This window comes from Notolabrus celidotus, chromosome 3, assembly GCF_009762535.1.
Source record: "Notolabrus celidotus isolate fNotCel1 chromosome 3, fNotCel1.pri, whole genome shotgun sequence".
Classification (NCBI taxonomy): domain Eukaryota; kingdom Metazoa; phylum Chordata; class Actinopteri; order Labriformes; family Labridae; genus Notolabrus; species Notolabrus celidotus.
The window spans coordinates 29312903-29338304 of NC_048274.1; the positions used below are offsets into that span (position 1 = coordinate 29312903).

Below are 25402 nucleotides of genomic sequence, written 5' to 3' on the forward strand. Positions count from 1 at the left end.
ATATTTTGACCAAAAGTTTCTCCATTTTAAAATCATTATTCTACATCAACATTGTTTTATTTCTAAGCCCCACTCCTGCAGCTAACTGAACCTTTTTCCAGTGATGCTTTGTCCTCATTTTCCAGAAATGATGGAGGAAATCATGGGGTTGACGCATTGTTGGTAAGATAATTATCATCACAAGTTGTTGAGTGTCATAGCATGGTGCACACATCAGGGTGCACACAGTTAGTGTAACTAAAACAGCCGGTCATGCTGATTTAACTGCTGATGTGCAATGAGATGATAAACTGTACATAATAATTATTATGTCTTTCATTTTATATTCTTCAATTGTAGGCAGAAGTTAAGTGGTAAGTAATCATGTGTTTATTTCACATGGTGTGCTTTTTGTTTAGTATTTTGAAATGATAATCAAAAAGCAATCATATTTTCAGTCATGACGTTTCTCACCATTTTCTTTTTGACAGCATGAGGCCAGAACTTAATTTGCAAACATAACTGACATTTTCCCTTTTCCTCTGCAAATCAGCACATGAAAGTTACCAACTTCAAGTGCAGGATATGAAAGATTTCTCCATAGATTTAATTAAATGTCACATTGCAGTTTCCAAAGAGCTCATATGCAAATAATATAGCAAGTTTAAACAAGTTAAGAAGCACTTCACTGCACTTGACGCGCTACAGAATATGCTTTCTAAGATCTAACAGACTGTACAAAACCTGTGACACTGCCATAAGAGTCCATATGGGTCATCGTAAGCCTTCAAAACCTCCAGTCTCTTATGCTGAAAGTCCCCTCATTTTCACTTCCATGTGCCTCATCTGACAATGTTTGCCTGCAACAAGAACCTAATTGACACCAGAAGAGGGTTACAACAAGGATCAACATAGCGTGTGTGATAAAAGCTGTAATAGACATAAAAAATGAGCCTGGTTTTATGCAAAACACATGCAGAATTCAGCAAAACAGCAATTAGAAGAGGAGAAGATTTTTGAGTAATTTTAAGTGTCACATAAATAGTATTTACAAAAGCTGGACTGCTGAAGTGGCACCACCTGCATGAGACTAACAAGCATCCTTCAAACATATGATGACCATCATTTTATTGTCAATCAGAACTTTGAGCGTTAACATCTTACTAAATAAAAGCTGCCTGATTAAAGGGTTTGTACATAAAATGGGATCAGTGTAATGCTGAGCAAAGAGTACATTATTTGACAAACTTAGAAATATGTATCACTCTAAAATCAAGCATGCATGCTGCCTTCATTGCAACCATGTTACTGCGATAAGGCTGCAATCCCAATATTGTCACAAAATAAGACGTAACAGAGGTCTGAAATATTTGAATATGATGACAAATTATGTTAAAGGGATAATTCCAAAATTCAAAGTTGGATTGTAGGAGAGACTGTACAGTGGTGCAGTGGGTAGCACTGTTGCCTCACAGCTAGAAGGTTCCTGGTTGGGGTCCCTGGTCAGGCAGATGCCTTACTGTGTGGAGTTTGCATGTTCTCCCTGTGCATGCATGGATTCTCAGGCTTCCTCCCACAGTCCAAAAACACGCTCACCAGGTTAACTGGTCACTCTACACTGCCCGTAGGTGTGAGTGTGTGAGTCAATGGTTGTCTGTCTCTCCATGTTTGCCCTGTGATAGGTTGGCGACCTGTCCAGGGTGTACCCTGCCTTCTGCCCGAAGTCAGCTGGGATTGGCTCAAGCCCCCCCCTGACCCCGATCAGGATGAGCAGTCAAGATAACGGATGTATAGATGGAAACAGTTATCAATAGCAAGTGCAAAATCTTTTCTATGAGCCTTTTCTTAAATCATTGTTACCATGACAAACAAGGCCTGGGAACATTGGCCTGTTGCTGCTTACTTTGCTGTAGACATGCTGATAATTGCAGATGATTGTGCATATTACTGCCTACTGTAGGTGCATTTGGCCCTGTTAAAAGCATTCCAATGGAAGTAATAACAACTGAGGCTGTAAATAGACTCATTTCATCACAAGCAAGTACAGCGAAATTACTTTGGACTCAGTCCTGAAAACAAAACTCAGCTAAGACAAACAGTCTGTAGCCACAGAGACATCCAAAGTTTGAATGAGGGCTCAAGGGCACCAGCTGTGCAAATGCCTAAGTGTAACCTCACTTGCAACTTAGAGCCCAAAGTCACGACCAACTTAAAGTGCCTTTTGCGCCAGTTAGATCATGTTTGTGCGACACTAGGGTACAACTATTATGTCTATGAGCAGGTATAAGTTAGAAAGTCAGACTCGTCACCCTATAAGATCATGTAAAGTGAAAAAGTCACAGTCGCAAAACTGTGATGGAGCATGTCTTGTTTACAGAATGATTAATGACAGGGCATTAAGGAGAGAGAGTCACCCATGATCAGAGACTACTCAGACAGATAGCTGATTTTAAGGTTTTGTTTTGGCAAGCATGCCCTGTTTGAATTAATTAAAGAGCTCTCCCCTCAACCACGGCATGTGTCAGATAGAGACGCAGCGCTGTCTCCACCCTGCAGCTGCTGATTGCTCTCAGGTTTTGTGCTATTAAGGCTGTCAGCTCTGGACTGTCAATGCCTTCCTGCTGAGACAGGTTTGGTTACGGACTTCCCCATTTCCTTCATCCATGGCTTTTGTTTGTTTGTTTGTTTAGGTTGGTGTTATTTAGCGTTGCAGTGAGAATGTTTCTAAGTTCTGCATACAAATCCATATTTAGGATGTTACAATATGAAGATCTCATATGATAATATCAAGATAACAAGTCCACGGTATGTTTGTGATATTTTAAAAAGCACAAATGAAGACTTGAAATAAAGGTGATGCCACTTATTTATGCTCCGTCTCCAGCGTGTTTACTAACCTTCTGAGTCCTTCGCTGTCGACCACAGGAAATGTTTGTAGGTCTTCTGCTATATCTTCAGTGATATATTATGTGAGCTCTCGCACTGTTTGGGGAAGTGAGGCTGTAAACACTTCCTCTCCCGTCTTTTGGCCTGGCTGGATTTTTGTTTCGTGACTCTTTTCGGGGTGGTGATTGCCAAGTAGCTGCTCAAATTACTCATACTCTCCGGTGTGTAGGTCACTGCAGTTTGGCGGTGTCTGCATTTTGTAGTTTGTTTGTCTGTCACCTTTCTCCTTTCTCATTTCATGACACGGGGAAACTAAAACGCTTCATCACCTCAGGTTCAAAAACCGCTGAAACATTCACAATTTCAAAATCATCTGTCTGTCCCTCGCCACTAATGCAGGTGTCCGTAATTTTCACTGAACTGCATCTGAGACAGCAAGCAGAGCACAAAGGATGATGGTCTTTGTAGTTCCAACTTCCCTCCGTCCTGCTCCACTACAGCTGAAACACAACTACACTTTTTGCCTGGAGGAACCATTGATTCATAGAGTCACAGGTCCACGGTGTTATCAAGACACATATCATGAAATTGTGACGGTGCTGTTACATCCTTATTCTATATGGTTTCAGTATTTCAAAATCTATAATTTATTTTTATTTTGTTTGTGCCAACCAAACCTTCAACAGATAATTTGATCGGAGAGGAGATTGGAGATAAGTGTTACTTCTGTGAACGTTCATGTGAACGGGATACGTCCGGGCCCAGCTATGACTGTTCTCTGTCATAGCTGGCTTTCAGGCTTGGTGGATTTGGTGTAATCCAGTCAAGAAGTCGGTCATAGCTAACGGCCAAATTCCACCAGATCCATGGCCGGTCTGTCTTCGATCCATCACAGCACCGGATCTGAAAGGTTTCTATTTTAGTCAATGTGTTAACTTCCACTGCATCTGCTCCGTTGCGCTCCGGCTGTGTCTCTGATCCAGCAGGTTGGAACACAACGGATCAGATACGCAAGACTTCTATTTTTGCCAAATGCCAGAGCACGATGCATCAATCTCAACAGAGCAGATGGAGCGGGACAGGAAGTCAGGCACCAAAACAAAATGAAACATCCAGTTAATTTAATGTTTTAATTTTTCCGAATAACACTGTGTTATCACCAGATCGTATTTCACTTAACTACAACAACAAACCATCATGATGAGCGGAGCCAGGCCTGGAGTCAACAGGTCAGAGGTTTTCAGAGGACCAGAAAGACAACATGGATGAGGAGAGGAGAAGGAGAATCCTTGATTCAGTGATACTGCGGGAAAACCACAGTCACATGACCCCAGCTGTCCGTCAGTTCTGCTCCGTGCTGCATTCTGAAAACACAACTGGTGGGTGTAGATGGACGAGAGAGCACGGATCGGAAATGGACCAGATACGGATCTGGTGGAAGTCCTGTGCAAGAAACAAGAATTTACACCCAGATGGTGCACTCTGCCCCAGGCCTAAAAGTACAGCTACCAAGTCTATATAACCCCCAGAAGAACCCTCACTGGCTGCAAGATTTACTAGCCATATACAGGATGCGAAGTAGCAACGCAGCACATCAATGTACTTTAGCATACACACAAGGGAGAATGTGAACAAGAGTCTATTTTGTTGTCTTCATGTCTCAAATGAAGCGTTTTTAATAATTCTGTGTATGAACCTGCAGTAGATATAAGGTTACCTTACTTTGCTTTAGTTTACTGTGCACTGTGGGCGGCATGCTGCAGCAAAGGTAATCTGAGGCAACACAAGAGACTTTAGGTTAGTGGATGTATTGCTGAACGTGTGACCTGCTCTTCAGTTTAAACGTAGCTGTCAATTCTTTAAATATCCAAGACAGCTCTGAATTCCACTAAATCATACACCTCTGCAATTCTCCTAACTTCCCTCCTCTTAAAGTCTCACATCCCCTCCATTAGCAGGGAGATCCAGGCAGGATAAACTGTATGTTCTTCTCACAGAGCCGAAGTCCGCCCTCTTCAGGGATATTATAGTGGTGTGATTCTGCACAGCCAATATAGTACAATCAATCACCACCTCCTTCATAACCGCCTGGTTCCCCCAGTGCCTCTGCCAAATCCAAGAGCAAACTGCAGTGCATCATGATGTGAGTGGAGAGCTGTGACGTGGCCCTCCTCTAAAAGTCTACAATACCACAGAGTATGCGGGGGATCTTCACTGATCTCTTCTACTTGTTCTGGAAACTACCAACAAGAAAACACTGCAAAACCAAATATGGTCAGAAGAGGACCTCCAATATGAAAGTTATTTTATTTATAAGAGTATAATGAAAGAGTCTCATGTATTACAGACAACAACAATGAAAACACAAAAACAAATAAAAGCAAATCCACCCTGTTGAGAAATCCACTCATATTTTTAGACTCTGCACCTTTGCCCTGTTCTACGTTTCCTGAGTAGAACTACAGGCAGTGGATGTACACGTCCGTGGGATGATGTAGCGGAGAAAAAGTTTGTTGGAATGATTAATAGGCCTGAAAAAAAAGGACTTGCTTTCACACAAAGATAAATAAAAACGAGAGACTCTTTTTAAGCAGCTTGTTCATTTTAGAGGAGTGTGCCTCCTGTACGTTAAATAGACACCTTGGCTAGAGGATAAAGTATAATACATTAGTGATTGGAGGTTAATAGTGTCCTCTCGAGCGGCTAGACGCAGACTGAAGGTGAAAAGCAATTTAAGGGCATAGCTGTGAGCTGAACCACACATGTTACTCTCAAATGAAACTCTTCTTAAAGTACAAATCTTCAAGGTAAAACCAGGAGAGGAGTTATCTGTTAGAAATATAGAACTGGAGTATTGGCAATGATTTTTCAGTGATTCAGCGTATAAGAAGAAATGAGCTTAAAGCACTGCAGGCAGATGCCCTTGCACTAAACTGTGTGACTTTGTGCCTTTAAAGAAGTCTCAAGAGTTATGAAGAGTGTTTTTTTTTGTTCTGGATCTTTTAAACTCTGCTTTCATGATGCCACCGCATTGAGCCTGAACGGATACTACAATGAAGTGATACTACATTGTGCTCATATTACTGTCAGGTTGTTATGTAATGTCTTAAACCATCATCTTTATACAAGAGAAACATAATGTGGTCAGAGTGACATGCTAAAAAATAGCACTTCATACAAATTTGAATGTGAAATCATGATAAAAAAGATACAAAATAATAAACGTTAGGTGTTTGACTGGACTGATTTCATTAAGCTGCATGGCCTCAAGCTAAATAAGCTGTCCATGCAAGTAGTTTACCAGGCCTACATCTTTGTAAATAGTGTTATTGTGATTGAAGACGAGGTAATTTAGTGAGGTAAGTTTAGATTAATGAGCCAAACAGAAATCCTCACTCTCACACAGACACCTTGTTATCATGTTCTTTGACTCAAATTATCATGTTTTTTGACATTTAAATTACATTATATCACACACTGTGAAAATTGGCGTTAAGGACACACTTTTAACACATTTGATGTCTCTTAAAAAGTGAGCTGCATCCTGCACACTAGCGCAACCAAAATAAAGACAATGCAGACTGAAGAATACTAATGTGTTAAGGTATTTAATCCAAAAGGCGGCGCTTTAAGAAGTGAGCAACTGCTTGAATGCGCAAAGCATGCTGGGTACAGAGCAAGGTGCACCCATCTTGTGGCAACACTCTTCTCTCTAAATAGCTTACGATAAAATTAATAATATTAATTATTAAAAAACAATCATATTCTTGCAATTAATTATAAATTAATAACATCATTTGATGATGTTCAAACCATTTAAACTTTATATTCATTTGACAATTGTGCAAAGACAGAATATTACATCTAAGGCTGCTACTAACGACTATTTTGATAGTTGACCATCATTGATTGCTGAAACATTTATTACACTAATCATTTTTTTCTGATACTGCTAACATCAGCTCTTGTGAGTTTTTGTTTCTATGTTTCTCCCATAGAGTACTTTTTGTTGTTGTTGTGTGCAAGCTTGATCTCAGTATGATTCCTTGATAAAAATTAAGGCTTTATTTTCATGTAAAACTTCCTGAAACATCCATTTGTTCTTTAGTGAAACCAACAGAGATAAAGGAATAAAGACAGTCAGGATTAGAAAATAAAAGTGTCAAAATTCTCCGTTCACAGTTTCAGATTCCCCCCCAGTCGATGTTTCTTAACACTTCTCTGTGTACAGCTGAGCCTCAGCCGCTTTGTAATGTTAGACACATTTACAGGCAGGCTGAAGGGACAGCTGTGATTTGAAGAGACAGACATACCTGCTGTGCTGCTGCCGACTAATTACAGTAATACTGGCATTACTGTCGTCTCAATCTTTTAGTTCAAACGCTGTGTAATTTCTGTGCCTATTTCCCTGTGTTCCTTTATTAATGCCTCACTGGTAAAAGCCTCCAGAGGTCAACTGACAAGAAACATCTGTAACAATGGATGTACAGCATGATTAAGCACTCTGCATACATACTCTTAGTTAATGCTGTACTTTTGTATCTAAAAACAGAAGCCCCAGACAAACATGTAGAGCTTTGCAAACATTACAACCAACTGAAGAACCTAAAGTTCAAATTATCATTTGACAGTAGCACTAAAACAGGGCTGATAGAGACAAGGCGTAGATGCATATCATTGGCATAATATTGGTATCCGCAGGAAAAGCTTAAAAAATCAATTATCTGTATCGACAAATGGGAAAATTTCTGCCAATATGTTCGGGTGATAAGATGACGCGTCAATCATGCGCACATAACAACCACTCATACACGTCAAAAACAAGCTTCGACATGTTGGATACGTGGAAGTATTTTGAAGCATCGGAAACAGACAGCACAATAGCTATCTGCAATGCTTATCTAATCTCTGATTTACACTACCAGTCAACAGTTGGGACACTCCTTCTCATTTAATGGTTTTTATTTATTCTAATTTTTTTCAACATTGTAGATTAATACTGAAGACATCAAAACTATGAAATAATCTGGTTTTGCATTACAACAGTAGTCAAATAGGGCTATCCATTGTGTACTAACCCTACCTCTGAACAACACAATTGATGGTCTCAAACACATTAAGAAGGCAAGTCATTCTACAAATGAACTCTTGACGAGGCTCATGTTAATTAGAAACCATTTTGTGTATGTATGTATGTATATATATATATATATATATATATATATATATATATATATATATATTTGTGCGGTGTCCTTTAGTGCCGAGAAAGGCGCCTTTAGATTTTTTTGACCTATACTGCAGCCAGCCACCAGGGGGCAGTCACACTGCTGAAAGCCTCACCCCCAGCCACCGGAACCTCTCCCTTGGCCCGGAACACCTCTAAAGGGAGGCGTCCGGGAGGCATCCTTATCAGATGCCCAAACCACCTCAGCTGACTCCTTTCGACACGGAGGAGCAGCAGCTCTACTCCGAGCTCCCTCCGGATGTCCGAGCTCCTGACCCTATCTCTAAGGCCGAGCCCAGCCACCCTTCGCAGAAAACTCACTTCAGCCGCTTGTATCCGCGATCTTATCCTTTCGGTCATGACCCACAGCTCATGGCCATAGGTGAGGGTTGGAACGTAGACCGACTGGTAAATCGAAAGCTTTACCTTCTGGCTCAGCTCCCTCTTCACCACAATGGTCAGATACAACGTCCGCATCACTGCTGATGCTGCACTAATCCACCTGTGGATCTCACACTCCATTTTACCCCAACTCGCGAACAAGACCGCAAGATACTTAAACTCCCCCACTTGGAGCAAAGTCTCACTCCCCACCGAGAGACAGCAATCCACTGTTTTCCGGCAGAGAACCATGGCCTCAGACTTGGAGGTACTGACTCTCATCTTGGCCGCTTCGCACTCAGCTGCAAATCGCCCCAATGTCCGCTGGAGGTCCCCGCTCCAAAAAGCCAACAGAACCACATCGTCTGCAAAAAGCAGAGATGAAATTCCAAGCTCCCCGAACTGGAGACCCTCCTTCCCCCGTCTGCGCCTTGAGATCCTGTCCATAAAGATTAAAAAAAAGATCGGTGACAAGGGGCAACCCTGGCGGAGGCCAACACGCACGAGAACGCGTCCGACTTTGTGCCAAGTATGCGGACACAATTCTCACTTTGGTCATACAGGGACCAGATAGCTCGTAGTAGCGGCCCCCGAACCCCATACTCCCGCAGTACCCCCAAGAGCCCCCGTGGTAAACGATCGTAGGCATTCTCCAAGTCCACAAAACACATGTAGACTGGATGGGCAAACTCCCATGCCCCCTCCAGGAGCCTCGCAAGGGTAAAGAGCTGGTCCACTTTCCTGCGGCCAGGACGAAAACCACATTGTTCCTCCTGTATCCGAGGTTCGACCGCTGGTCGGAGCCTCCTTTTCAGCACCCTAGAGTACACTTTTCCCGGGAGGCTAAGAAGTGTCAGACCCCTATAATTGGAGCACACTCTCCGGTCCCCCTTTTTAAAAATGGGAACCACCACCCTGGTCTGCCACTCCACAGGCACCATCCCAGAGTTAAAGGTAAATTCTACAACAGGAAGGACTTAAAGTAAAAAAGGTGTGTTTATATCCATATCAGCCAAAAAGAGCTTGAAATTATTGGCTTATCAGATATCTGCAAATATCCAATATTGTGTATCCCAAAGCCAGCAGAATATCTTCAATCAGTGATATATACAGACATATTTTACATCTATTTTCCATTTCTATTTCAACTTTAGAAAATTATTTAACCTGTAAAAAATAAAATATAAAACAGAAAAATCATGGTGTCTCTGTTGCTCTTCAGCAAACTAGAGACATCACAGAGGTATCAGGGGGTGCACAGTATTGACCAGATATCAGAATCATAAAAGGACAGCATGTCGTCTCTCTGGGAAATCATCAGAAAAAGGAAAACCAAAACACTGCGACACAAGCACTACTTTTGACTGTGATACACAGCATACTTAAGGCTCAGTTGGGGTTAATGTCAAAGGGCACTTTGAAGTACATCAAGTTGCAACTATTACAAACACTTGTAAATCTGTATTAATAAAAAAAAAGATTTAATTTGGAAGTAACCCATGCTCTTTAGTCTTTGTTGTTCCAAAAGGCCTTGCAGTCCAGACAAACAGAGGACACTGAGTGTCACATCCGAGGTCACATGGTCAACATCATTTCAGTAGTTATAAGGGTGTCTTTAACAATGTGTTTTTCTGCTTAGTCTTTTATGCTTGTAGGCATCGGCTCAGAGTCTGCTTATAAAGATATTAATGTCTGCAATACCACAACATTGCAATCTCTGAGCCATATACAATAGCTGGAGGATAATTATTTTGATATTTGGTTAGACAACAGAGCATCTTCCATTTGACTTTCCCTCAGGGATTCAGCAGTCTTTGCTTTGCTCTATTATAATAAAACCGTTATGGTATTGTCTTTTCTAAATGATACAACGGCTGTAACTTCACCGTGCTGAGACTCTCTCTCCCAGTCATTTTGTCTGTCAAAGTCAGCATTCTTGCCTTCATATACAACAGGGAAATATACTAACACCATATTGGAACAGCTTGTTACTTAACTTTAAGAGCGGAAGGAACAAAGGGCTGGAGGGACATGGTGTCCAAATTGGAGAGAAGTAGTTTGTGTAACTCTGCAGAATGAAATAAAATGAGATGAAATGAACATTTTGGTGCCAGAAGATGTGATAGCTTTTTGAATGGGGAGTTTACATCTGACTGCAGCAGCCTCCATGGCCTAAAAGAGCCAGTCAGAGCTTTTCCTGGTGGGCTTCACTAACTAAGATAAGGATATAATGTTGAAAATGGCTGACTTCCAAGAGATGAGGGGAGTAAGCTCCAAGCCAGAAGATGTGATTTAACGGGTAAGTGTGAAACTCAGGGAGTCACTCACTCACAAGGCTGCCTCATTCTGTTGCACTCAGAGGACAGCGAGGGAAGCTGGAAATAATGCTTTTTGTCATGCGACGGGTTGCAGACACACTTTGACAATTTGCATGGCATTAAAATACTTCGGGGAAAACAGATTTGATATTTGGCAAAGCAGATGTATGTTTTGAAACAAAGCTGTTCGTGTACCATGTTCCATCTCATCTCTGTTTGCTGAGAATCTTTTGGCATTCTCATCCCCGGATATTTACCCATAAGCATAGTCTTTGAAAAAAAAATACAGCTGGGACCCAAAGGCATGTTGCAAAAAGATTAAAACGCACTCTGCAGAGCCACAGATGAAACTATTATGTAGGCTTGTAAGTATGCAGCCCTAAAACACAGTAAAATAGCCTGCTGTGTCTGTAGGGGCGGGCAATCATCTGTATTTTCGTATCGCTATATTGTCTCAACAGGATGGAGATTGAACACAACGTGGTTGGATGTGATGGAAATTGGTGTGCAGACCCAAGATCTTGTGGGAAGGCATATGGGGAAAGGAGAAGTGAGGGTTTGAATTGCTTTGAATTAAAGAGATAGCTCTTATTTTTTGAAGCAGGGTCATATGAGGTACAGGGTATGAGGGGAAGTCAGTGTGTTACAGATGAGGGTCAGCGCTGCCCGTGTTTGGAGAAGCCCAAAGGAGTAGTGGAGGGTAATACATGTATCTACATGGACAGGGTATGGAGTGGAAAAATATATATTCTTAATCATCCAAGGTCACATGATCACATGGGCGCTTTGGCAGCGGATGGGGGTCAGCGAAAGCAGCTATGTAACAAACTGCCATGCACTGTGTACTGACCATAGACTGTATAAATAATGGAAGTAGTATCCGTGACGTCACTAAGTAAAGTTTGTGCCAATAGAGAAATAAGCTACGTAGAGCCAAGATGTTTTTTGAATCAGGCTGTAACATGTTTATTAATGCTGCATAGATTGCCTTTTTTGAATTGGTGTGTATGTGGTTTCCGGTGTTTCTGCAGCCAGCCTCAAGTGGATTCTCAATGAATTGCAGTTTATAACACTTCCACATGGGCTTCATATTTTGCGACCGGAGGTTGCTGCTTGATTTGACTCCTTTCAAATCAGAACTAAGTTGAGCTCCAGTAGCTGCTCTGGAGGATCGGACTACACGGGTCAGCCTTTGCTAAGCACACTAATAAATAATGACCCCGTTGGCTGTTCACTGGTTTTCCTTCCTTGGGCCATGGACACTGGGGTCAAAGTCGCTCACGTCCTCCATTTCGCTTCTTCCAACACCTTATCTCTGAGGATAGATTCACTTGCTACCTGACGTATCCCACCTGACAGGTGTCACTGTAATGAGATAATCAATGAGATTTGCTTCACCTGTTGGTCATAATGTTATGTCTGATGCCGACCAGGACATTACTTGTTCAACAATCTTAAAAGTGAAGATGGATTGTATTTTGCAGCTCATCCTGACCTCACCTGACCAAAAACATCTGATCCCATAATGTTTGCAAAATGTATAAAAATAGAGATTCTGTGCTGATAAACAACAGAGTGCCAAAGGAAGTGATGGTGGTGATTTGAAGCAGTGAAAATAATTCAAATGCACTTCAACTGACGGCTATTTTTAAGGTGTTATACTCTTTTCAGCAGGCCCTCTCAAACGTGGCACACAGCTCAGATATGGTCTCCTCTAAGCAGCTGCGTGCTCACCTTTAACTAGGTTACCTTTTCTATTGATAAGTGTCTCATTCAATCCCTCTTCAAAAAATCCAAGCTATCCTTTCAAGAAGCAGAGACTCATGTCTGATGAGCAGAGGTCCTTATCTCCAAACACATGCAACTCCACCTGAAAAATCTCCTGCAGATTCCCAGAAGGGGGCAGATCTTAGATTTGATTTCTTTAATTATTTGGCGCTGTATTTTAATCAGGGACAAATTAAATGATCAGCAATCAATGTGCTAGTTATCAATAGATGATTTGATCATCTAACAGCACAAGCCAGGTCTGCTCTATGATATTTGTCTCTGATAAATACAATGCTCAAAAGACTTTTCGAAACAAGGAGCCGAATGTTATCTATTGTTCTAGTGTTTGCCTCAATTTGAGTCTTGGTAAAGTGGCTGCTCTGAGGCTATACATTTTTTTAGATGTGGGTGGTGAGAGGCACGTCAAATTTCTATTATCTCCAAATCAAAATGGCTGTTTACTTCATGGTCCATGTTTGCTTTTGTTTGAAGGCAGTGCTTCAGTTTTCCAGTCCAGTGCTCGCCGAGAAATGAAGGGCTTATCCATCAGGGTTCACGAATATCTGCTGCACTTGATCACAACATGAAAGACTGAAGAGGTCTCCAGGCTCAGAGAGGTAGAAAAACGTGTCTGAGGAAGGGAGGGTGAAACCCTGTCTTGTCAGCACTGGTTAAAAGTCTGCAGCTTTATAGGAGTGCGGTGTCAATCATTGTGAAGCACAGCTGACAGGGTCAACTGATCTGTTATGCAGTATGTGCACTTTTCAGGCAGACCCACAGGATGTGCCAAGGGTAGCTTAAGTACAGCCTCACTGTTAGAGGGACTACAGATGACCTCCAGATCTTATTTGGTGCTCCTACAGGACTTCATAAAAACACACAGCCAGGTGGGTGTTTTGCTTTTACCTGAAGTAAGCACAAACCATAAGCGGTGTGGTTTCATAGGATGTAGCCATTGTGATGTCACATTGGATTGTCTACTGCCTCTCTGAGACTTTGAGTGTGGCAGTCTGACCATCGCCATGCTGATCACCTGGAACTAAAGAGAGCATTTTAGTGTAGTAGAGGGGGAAGCTGATGCTGGGGAGGAGCAAGGAGGCAAACTACAAGTTCTGAAAGCTGTACAGTCTACACAGGTGGCTGAATTATCTGATGGTGAATGACCCAAGTAACAGTTGAATGTCCCACAGACTGAGATGTCTGATACTCATCGAGGTTTCTGATGACTACAAGGAACTTTTTCCTCGCCACTGTAACTATAAACAGTTTTAAAAAGCAAACTCAAGACCTACCTTTTTAGTCAACAGTTATTTTTAAAGATTACCTCTCAGCATTTTAATATTTTGTTCTGTTTTACTTTGCTGTACTTACTTGTAGTGTAGCATTTTAGTTTATTTTACTGGTTAAATCTTTTAGTGTTTTCTTAATCTTTTTAATCTGTTTTATTTTGGTGAGTTTCATTTTCTCTTATTTACCTCCCTTGTTTCCTCATTAAGATATCATGATTGCGTTTCCTCAGTTCGTCAGCTAACAATTGTTTTCATTATGTTCTTAACTTAGCATATGGATTGTGTGGTCGGAGCGTTTTTTTTTTAAATTTCTAATTCATTCAATTTTTTTAATTACTATTACATTTCATGTACGGCACGTTCTGTTACAATATTATTGTATGAAAAGTGCTTTACAAATAAAGTCTGATTGATTGACTAGCTGAGTGTTTGCTCATGGTGAATTATTGTTGGGTCTCTGTAATAACTAAGAAAACATTTTAGGCCTTGTTTGTGAGGTGTCTTGAGCTTGCATTTGTTAAGGATTCAGACTATGCTACTAAAAATGGATCAAAATGATTGATTGAATTACTGAGAATCTGTGATTGTTGCTGACTGGATATGTGGCTCCCTTGTATATGCCTCACAAGAAAAAGTGAACAGGAAATAAACTACATGAACCAGGTATATGTGCCCACTTTGTGCACACATATACACACATGGGACCAGGGAGTCTTTACTTTTTAGTGTCTACACCTGTAGTGCATGTACCGTGTAGTGATGTGAAAAACCCAGGATGGCGTGTTTTCATTTGTTCAGAAGCTACTTTCACATTACAACAAGGTGAATCAGTTTCTACTGCTGTAAAGTCAAGCATTCTCATATAGAGCCTGATTGGAATGGACTCACTTTGGGAGCTAGCCTCAAGTGGCCACTCAGGAAACAGCAGGTTGTGGTACCTCCATAATGGCTTCATTTCTCAGTCTCAGGAAAACCATGCAAGTTGTTTTTAGATGAATAAAAGTATTATAATCTTTCATCAAGCAGGAGATTACTAACAAGGAGATTCTTGAGCAATGCTTCAGGCCATCATAATACTGTGCATTTGATCTTTCTTTTTTCCACCTCGGCCATTTACAATTCATAAAATGGACCTTAGCAAGAGTCAGCCTTCAAAGTGCATAAGGAATACGTCTCATTACTGCAAATGTGGGGTCAAATTTCTCTGCTTATGCAGCAGTAACCCATGCTCAAAAATCCAACAACCTTGTTTACTGACAGATTTATTCACATTTCCCCCTTTACTGTACGACCCAGTCTGTAGGTTTACTGTAACGTTTAAGTGGGTCAACAAAAAAAAAAAAGAAAAGTTTGGAAACTGAAGTAACCAAAGGCTTAAAGCGACACAGGCAGAGGAGGAAGGCAAACAGCTTACTCCCCTATCTTTCTCCACTCTCTCCCACACTGGATTAAAGTAAGATAGGGGGAAGTTGGGCATGGAAATGAAATGATTTATTTAAGACAGGTCGCTCCTCAGGGAATCAGGCAGCACCGTCCCTGGGGGATACCCTATTTTCTTCACTCACATGCACACACACTTTACATATGCATTTCAATAGGAAAGCAATAAAGATGTAATATAGTGACACGTTGTGATGAATGCGTCTGCAGTGTTGTTAGTCATTTGGAGTCTGACTTATTTGCTGTCATCATGATTCATTTTTGTCTTCTCCTCAGGTTTCATCTCTTTTAGCGTGCGTAGCTTAATGTGCATCTAATTGTAATGCTGCCTATATGTGCACGTATGCTGACACTTCATTTAGGTGCAAGATTAGATGACATTCTGTGCGGCCTCTCTGTAGAGAAATGTGGAGCTGGAGGGAAACATTTCACCACAGCGTATTTATTTTTCTCTTCTAGAAGAGGTAGGGCCTGCTATACCCAGCATACAGTAATGTGGAGTGTACACACTTTTTACTGACTCAAACTGGCAGTATCATTTGCATACACACATTAGCAAATGGCAATTTGACATTTCAGTGTGCATTTTAGTGGCTGTGCTGCAGTTAAGCAGATTTCAGGCTTGGACGCTGGGAACAACATTTGGGCTGTTTCAGGGTGGGAAACATACAGTGGAGTTGCATGATACAATGAAATATTTTCATCTCTACTTCTGTTATCAAAATATCCTGCAGAGCTGCTGCTTCAAAGAGGAAAAAAAGAAAACTTGAAAGAAAAATTTACAAGCTACTATGGTCTACTATGATTTATGAAGATGAAGTCGCTTCAAAAGCAAGAAGCAAAACTGCCAAGACAACCCTTCAAATAATATTTGAATGAATTGCTGCATCAATGTCAGTCTTACTCACTGCCAGGTACTAGTCCTTGATCACAAACGGCAACTTTAAACCTTCAGTGTTAAGCTTGACTTGCCTCATAGTTCCTAATGCTTCAGAGTACTGTCCTTATGTACACTCCTGAGACCTCATTCTTCTTTTTTATTTCATCAAAAATAACCTTGGAGCAGAGGATTCTGGTGAAACTGCACTAAAGACAAAAACCAACAGCTAGAATTAAAGTAAATGGACATTTATCAAAAAGGATAACATTAGAAAGAGGCACAAGACAGGGCTGTTGTCTGAGCCCCACACTTTTTGCCCTCTACATTGAACCTCTCGCACAAGCCATCCAACAGAGTGTTGACCTGGAGGGGTTGGAGATTGGAGGCAGGAAGGAAGCACATAATGGGCCTTTTTGCGGTCGATTTGATTGTCTTTTTGGGACGCCCAAATGAAGGGTTCCCCTTGCTTATTAAGCATCTTGAAGCTTTCAGTCACTATTCTGGATGAAAAATTAACACTGCAAAAACTCAGGTTCTTACATTTAATCTCAGCCCATCTCAACAAATTAAGGACATACAACTTTAATTGGAACTGTAAAACCATGAAATATGTTGGAGTTACATTAACCAGGAAGCTTGTTAAGTTATATGAAGCCAATTATAATGTTATTGACCAAAACATCCTCAAAGATATGCAGAGGTGGTCGACTTTTCCTTCAGACTTTAGCTCTAGAATAAAAGGTCATCAAGATGAATATTGTCTCTTGTTTGTTGTACCTTTTTCAATCCCTACCAATAATGATACCGCAAAGCAAATTTGACTCTTGGGTTAAAAATATATCAAGGTTCATTTGGAATGGCAAAAGACCCAGGATAACATATACAACCCTACAACTTCTAAAGAGTAAGGGGGAATGTCCTTGCCAAATCTGCATGAATACTTCTATGCAGCACAGCTGAGACCTCTGGCTTGTTGGTGTCTACCGGAATATGAAGCGAGATGGAAAGATATAGAGATGGAGGTTACTGACTGCCAGGCCCCAGCTTTGTTGGGTAAAACAGAACAGACAGAAACCATAAAACAGGCAATAGATCCAATAACACAATTCACATTGAACATTTGGGGTAAGATAATAAAGACATATAAATTGCAGACAGGAAAATACTAAACTGGGTTGCATATGACTCAAAATGTATTCCAGGCCAACATGACTTCCGGTTCAAACAATGGACAGAAAAGGGCATTACTGTACTCTGTACCATCCTTAAGGAAGGGTAGTGTATGAGCTTTCAAGAATTAAAGGAACATTTTGGACTAGAGAAGCAGGAGTTTTTCAGATACTTGCAAATCTGAGATTACATGACAAAACATTTTAAAATTGACCCTAAAACCAAATTTAATGGCATAATTGAAATTCTAATAGAGTCTTACCACCAGGATAAATCTCGAGTCATCTCAACCTTTCATAAAGTTCTAGGGGAAAGCAGGGTCAACTCAAAACTTTACATCAAAAACAAATGTGAATCAGAGTTGAATATTGTAATCTCAGAGGATGATTGGTATAGAATGTGTATGACACAATGCACCACCACTAGCTCACAGGTATGGAGAGAGTTTGGCTGGAAAAAAAACTCACTAGGTTTTTTGTAACCCCTCAGATGAAGAGTAGACAGTTACAAACACCCCAGCCATGCTGGAGGCTCTGTGGTGGCCAAGAGCCCGTCCACACATGTTTTCTGGAACTGCTCTAAGATAAAACCCTTCTGGGATGTTGTAAACACGACTGTAAATCTCATAACAGGTTATGAGATTCCAAACAGTTGTGCCGTCATGTACTTGGGAAACATTGAAGAGATTGTTCAAGGAAAAGACAGGTATCTGATTAAAATTTTACTCCTAGCCAGTAAAAAAAGCTATAACCAGAAACTGGTACAAAGCGTAACCCCCGAAGAAAGAGCACTGGTTTGAAATCATTCAGGATATCTATATAATGGAAAAGCTGACATACCAACTGAATCTCAGAGGACATACCCATGACAAGAAGTGGAGAAAATGGACCACATACACGGAAAGTGAGGACAGCAAGTAACTGAACTGTCTCGAAGTGACTAAGAGGGAGGACTCACATACTAGAAATGCCCCAGAAAATGTTTATGTATGTTCATGTATTGTTCTATAACTGTTTTCTAAAATGAAAATACATTTTAAAAAAGTAAAAAAAAAAAAAGAGAAAATGCACTAACTCACCAGAAGTGTCACCTTTAGCATTATTATCATTGACTCTTAATTGTATTGGCAAATTTTGTGGAAATTGGAAAAACAGCTATTAACTGGTTTATGTTTTATAACTCACAACAGTTGTCCTCTGTTTCCTTGCTCATTCTGTAACCTCCTTGGGACTGACATTGATTTGAAGGTTTTATCTCCATTTAAAGATGATTCTTTGTAAATACACTCTAGTCCTTTATCACACATAAGGGTTTTCCTACACATTGATCTGCCAACCTAAAAATCCTGAGAGACTGAAGCATATTGGAAAAAAGGTTTCGAATTGACTTTCCAAATACCATCATGCATTACTCATAGCAGTTACATCGTGTAAACTTTATTTTGGTTTTCTGTTGTGAGGTTATTTCTTGGGCCTGCATTTTTTATTTGTTGGCAGTGGAAACAAGCCAAGTGACACATTAACATGCTCTCCATCACCTTATTAAGTTGATACGTTGAACTTGTTAGCAAACAGATTCATTTCCAGCAGGAAGAGTTGTGTTCGTGGTCACTGGATGAATTCAAGCCCAAAATTTCATCCCCTTTTAGCACTCTGCTGCTCTGCTGGGAAATGCTGTTTCTTAAGCTGCCAAATACTCACCAGCTACCAGCTATTTCTATCTGTTAGCAGTTTGGTGCATGGCTGGTGTAGTGCTGTGTTTTTGTTCTTAGACCTTTTCAATGAAAACAGCTGCCTGCTGCTGCTGGACGAGATGCTGGTGAGGGCAGAGAGGTAAACTACAGAAGAAGAGTATTTGCTGCCTGTTCATCTAAATAAAAGAGTTAAGACACGAAAAAACCCTCTAACCATTAAACATACTTCTGTCTTTATTAATGTACATTAACTATCAAAGCTTTGATTAAAGTAGCTTTATAAATCAGCCATAAGGCTACTGGATCATAGCCAAAATCTCAGCATTCTTTCCTTTGGTTCTCCGCCGCCGGACTGATTATGACCCGGTTGCGCTCCTGGCTGACACCTGACCATTTTCACATACTCATTATTCTCAATAAGAACAAATAGACAGAAAACTGGACACTGTGAGTTTAAAATATGTTTCTGTTCAGTTCCCTTGTTGAAGTCTGAGCCTTCATTTTTATGACTGTATGTCTGTGGAGATTATGAGCCTGCTCCACATGTTGATATTCATCGTGTTTAACGTTTTGAACACCTAAATACGATCCATAGCTATTCAGTACCGTCAGTTATATACATTGTGTCGTGAAGGAAAATTTGATTCAGGGGAAAAAACGCATTTGGCATTATTTTTGACATGGAAAACGTTTATGTTTTTTTTTATGATGTCCAAGAATCGATTACAGAAAATACTTGAAATTTACATCCCCAGTTCATACTCTGACCTATTCATAAAACAATGGATTTCAAAGAACTGTAAAATTAAGCATCAATCTCTGGTGTTGAAAAATGAAGCCAATGCATGAGGGCCAAAATCTGCAGTTCATTGAGTGTCCACTTGCGGCTGGCCCCAAAAGTCAAAGAACCTAAATAAGGGTATAGCTTTTTGACTTATAGTCGGGCACATTGTAGCTGTTTGCTACAAGGCTTGGGGCCCATCTGAACTCTGTTGAGTCAGGGTTTTCACATCCATGGGCATCATAACGACTGTTCAGAAACCGATGAGTGACATCACTGAGTACAAATTAAGGTGAAATGAAGACAGAATGCATGTAAAAAAACAAAAAAAAATTCTTGTCTTAAATAACTAATAAGCCAAATTATAACAAAGCATAAAATCTGATCAGTTGCCTCCGCCTAATCCACTCTGTAATTTTTTTCTGCAGATATTTAATCTCCGTCTGTAAATGCAAACACTTCTGGCATGTGTTCTTTTGTGCACTTGAAATCATAACTACGCCACCATAAGGAAAACACACAGACAATGCTGCACATTTCTGATAACAGGAGCAGTAGAATGCAGAAGCCACAGCAGCATTATACTACAAAGATAAAAAGATCACCATTATCACTTGAGTGACAGCTGAGGATTTTCTAGAAACTGGGGGCAGAAACTACTGAACAGTTACATGCTACGTACCAGTGGAGCTGCCAAACTGCAAGACTTAACACAGCAGGATTCCACTTCTGGCAGACTCAGCTCTCTCCCAGGCTCAACATTTCTTTGGTTATAATGTTAAAATTCATGTTTTGCAGTGAGCAATTACCCAAGCACATGCAGCGTGCAGACTGCTGGTAGGGTTTTACATGTAAATAAAGTCCTTGTGAGAGATGTCAAGGACAGCCAGGAGGTAAGGAAACATTGACGCTAACAAATAAATTGACTATGTAAACAAAAGGTTTATAACTTAATTCAAGATTAAACATGCAGAAATACGAAACAAACTTGCAATGCCAATTAGACACTTTATTTAAAACTGTCATGTAATTTTTGAAAAGTGGAAAACACTTAAGTGATGACTCCCACTGAAGGTTCCTTCAAAATGTCTTAAAGTGTTATCAATAAATCATAAATTCAAGGTTTTTCAAGAATTAAACATCAAGTAGTTTCAAAATCAACACGTTTACTACTTAAATCAACTTGGCTGAATTAGAATAATTTTCAGAAAAGGAGGGACTAATTTATTTTCTAAAAACTCTCGGCTGTTGAAACATGCGTGCATAATCACTCTGTGCAGAGAAACTTTAATGGAAGCATTTATTATGCAAGGAAGACAAGCTGAGCCCACGTACTGAGTGCCTCCTTTGCACTGCTTCGGCTTTCCTCAGAACCAGTGAGCTGCTTCGCTCTAACACTTTGGGAGAAGAAGCACGATTCTCAAAGCCTTTCCTAGTATTCCTTATTTATTCACCATTCTGGGACTTTTCAGCTTTTGTACTTCACAAGCAAGCCTGCATTTTTTTCTCTTATTTTATCTCTACAGAGCTTTGATTCTCACCCTGATTGCAGACAGACCTGACCCAGCAGGTTTATACCAGGTCAGGCTCTCTGACTTTTCCCAGGATCCCTTCCTGGATCAGACAGCGTGAACAATGTGGTATGCACTTCTGTCCCCTACATCCAGCCCTGCCAACACGTTCTGTGACATTTAAGTGCCTCTCAGCTACTTGGTTATGCATATCAGAGCTGCGAGCACAAAGTGAGGGGGAAATTAGCATTACTTTGTCCTGGCAGACAGAAGATCTGAGGATATGACACATCTTTAACGTTATTATCCCTGACAAGAAATCCTTTGTTTTTGTGAAACACTGATGTGCACCATCAGGCATGGTTTTGGTAGACTTAGAAATGTGCGAAAACTGACGGATCTTACCCGCATATATTCAGGTGAAATTTAACTTTAAGTCCATTATGTAGTAAACTGGATCAGGCTTAGGTCTGTTTTGATCAGAATCCACCAAAGTTCAGGTGGAACAGTCATAATTTTTTCTGAACCATCAAAAGTCTGACCACCTATGTCCAAATGATTACACCCCTTAAAAGTATGAGTCAACTGCAGTGCCTTTAACACACAGCTGCTCTCCTTAATCTGCATTAAGAGCAGTAGCAAACCACATCACAGACGAGAACCTAGCGGCCCGTCTCAGCCTGCTGACTCATAGCTGCAGAGCCAGTCGGGCTGCAGCACCGAGGAGGACGAGCTGTATGACAATGCCAGCCTGTGCTTGACAGATGACAGTTAATATCACAAAGAGGGGGGCCAGGTATCATGTGAAACTATTACATAACAATACTGCCGGTGCAACATTTGAGGTAGCATACCTTTCCATGTTTAAGAGTACATGAGGCGTTTTTTGACCAGAGGAACTTTACTCCAGAACTAGGGACTTTACTCTGTGCGTTTCGACCAGTGGACCCAGGATTCACTTGATCTCTCTTTCTTTAATTTGTTCTATCTTTTTTGTATGTGTGTGTTTGTACTTTTCAAAAAAGGAGCTGTGATTCTCTTATTTTAGCAGCTTGTAACAGTAGTCTCAGCCCCCCACGATTGCGTCTCTCCCGGTGTTCCGGTTTTAAAAGTGACCCTGTAAACTGGAGACCTTCAGCTGAACACAACAGTGTTTGTGGAGTTTACAAAGTTGTTGAAACACAGAGGGAGTTCCTGGGAATGCAAACTAGTTCAGTTTTTAATTAAGATTTCAAAATATTCTCATCAGATATTTAATGATCTTCTAAAGACGTTTATGAGGGATGCATCCGGCTGAAAGTCAGCAGTTAACAGTGTTTCTGTTTATACCAAAACACTGGCCCATCTCTGCCACAGCTTTTTGAGTTAAAAATTATTTTAAAGCTGTGCTGAAATATCTTTGCTACTCGTGCTTAAATCCAATGTGTTCATTCAGTGAATCTGTCTGTGATGAAATATAGCACGATCTAAAACAGCGTGAGCTGAGTCTCTTCATGCTAACAGGCTAACTGTTGTGTTGCTCATATGATACCTGCCAGTCCGTCTACTTCTATGGAGTCATCTGTGATGAATGGCATTTGTCTTTGTCCTACTGCCCTCTACTGGTCTGGTGGTGTAGTGCAATTACCTTTTTTTTCCCTCCATTCGTCACTGTCCTGATTTGCACAATCTACCCGAGACCTCAGCCCGTGGTCGAAACGCAGATAACAATGGGGGCACAGGAACCTTTTAGTTCAGGGTAAAGTAGTTCTGGGGGCTAAAAGACCCCGGAACTCTTGGCACCTTTATTGTACATGTATAATGAGTGTAAACTTGAAAAGTACTGCTGCAAAATGAATCTAACTGCAATGTGATGTTAGCATGTGCAATTACTTAACACACAATAGGCTTACGAGTTCATTAAATGTCTGCATGTGTCTGCAAACATCTCAACTTCTCCTGATTGTTTGGAGTTTGTTAGGTGTGTGAGTGTGTGTGTGTGTGTGTGTGTGTGTGTGTGTGTGTGTGTGTGTGCGCGCGTGCGTGTGTGTGTGTGTGTGTGCGCGCGTGCGTGTGTGTGTGCATGCGTGTGTATGTGCATGCTTGCGTGCGTGTGTGCACAGCATGTTTGTATGGTCACATGCTAAGTGCTTTGCTAATTGGAGGATAAATGTTGGGTCTTTGTAAATTGAGATCACTTTTCTTATGAGTTGGTGCCACACAATTGAAATTGATTGATTGGTTTTGACCTCTTAATGCTCTGGTTGTCGTCTATGTGCCTAAAATAGCGTGTGTAATGCAACATAGACAATCATGAATCATGATTGTAACATCTTGATCAAGCAGTACACTGAAGAAACTGTGCACACTGCCAAAGTAATGACAAAGAAAATAAGTAAATAAAAACTATAACAAGCAGCTAATGATGCGTCGACTCCTCTCATATTTATGAGTTCACAATCAGGTCACACACTGAGGCTGATCAGTTTATTAAGGTGCCCCGATGTAAACAAACTAAAGTTATGTTTACACGATTGTTACTCATCTAGACGTTGTGTGAATCCTTCCAGTGTTACAGAAGTGTCAAATGCTTTTCTCCTTCATAACTCACTGCAAAGCAGGGTGACCTGAAAGTTCAGTGAATGCCACAAAACTTGATTTCACAAGTTCACCTTTGTTAACTCATCGCAGTCACTTCTCAATCACAACTTGGTCAGGGGGACAAAAATTTTACCTTGCAAGTTCCCCTCTAGCATCATTTATGAGTCTGCCTTTTAGCTTATTGTTTGTATTGTGTGCTGCTAAAAGTCAGGTGGCTCTTTATGAGGCACATTTAAGACAACTTAAAGCTGGGGTTTGTAGTCAGATTTAGATACACTGTTTGTTATACTGGTTAAAATTATCTTTATGTCCCAACAGCAAACAATACATAATGTGTTCCTAAAAAAGAGGGGAAAAAAGCTGCTATCTACAGCCGGAGTGAACCTGGGAAAACACCAACCAATCACCGTTTTTGGGTCCAAAAATTTTAAACTAATCAAATCCTAACATGCCGTTCTGCCCGCCTCCTGTGCGTACATTTCCTCGGCGTGCACTCCCCGTCCCCTGCCTCTGCCTCCCCTGACTCTATTGACTGCCCCTCTCACTCGACCTCGGGCCTGTCCCCTCTGACCAGATGAGGTGCTTTGCTCAGGACTGTAGTCCGGTTCAGAGTCTAAAAAGCTCTCACCACGGGGGCTCTGACAAGCAAAAGGATTAATGACATTTAGTAAGTCCTACAGAAATTTATATGTATTATAGTGTCCCTCTGGATGCTGTAGGGATGGCGAGCCGGTTTGTGAACACATTGAGCTTTACTAACCGGTCACTTTCGGCCGTGATCACGCAGAACAACAAAGCAACAATCAAAGTTTGAATGATTGAAAAACTTCTCTACACCTATCCCGTTGCCTTCACTAACTGTCAACACTGTAGGAATTAAGAGCATCTACACTGAACACGTTTAACAAACAAACCTGTACAACTGGATAATGCTAGCATGACAGTTGTGAGTACTAACAATAGCCATGTTTGTTTAAGTTTTTAACTTTCACAATGATAATGTTTTGGTGAGGACCGGTTTTGGATCAGTCACGATCATATGGTAATGAATCAGCTGCGCTCGTGCATGTGAGCAGGGGCTTCGTTTTGGAGGAGCTCCGAGGGGAGGGGAGGAGGGGTTAGACAGAGTCCTGAAGACATGCTACATTCAAATTCATGCTAGTTTTCCGAGGCTACCAACCCCAGCTTTAAGTTGGCATTATGGGGCAGTGAGTGGGACAAACAAACTTGAAACCATGCGAGTCCCAATAGATGTCTGAATAACTAAATATGCACAGGGTTGAAGTCTTTTGTCCTCAAAGAGTAAGCATTCACATGCCAGCAAAAATTAAATCCTGTTCATAACTGTTTTACCTAGCAAAGCCCTTATTGTGCAGTTTCAACAAAAAATCCTGCTCCATTATCAGCCATGAGAACAAAACAATATGCCAAAAGAAAATTGTCTAAAGACAAAAAAAAATCATCCTTGTTGATAACTTACTTATCTCACTGCCAAAT

At 40.8% G+C, this 25402-nt stretch overlaps 1 long non-coding RNA gene across 2 annotated transcripts in view; it reads right to left on the minus strand.

The window, feature by feature from the left end:
* LOC117810960 overlaps positions 1 to 25402 on the minus strand; it is a 135313-nt gene that overhangs the window by 60734 nt on the left and 49177 nt on the right. The window lies entirely within an intron of this gene.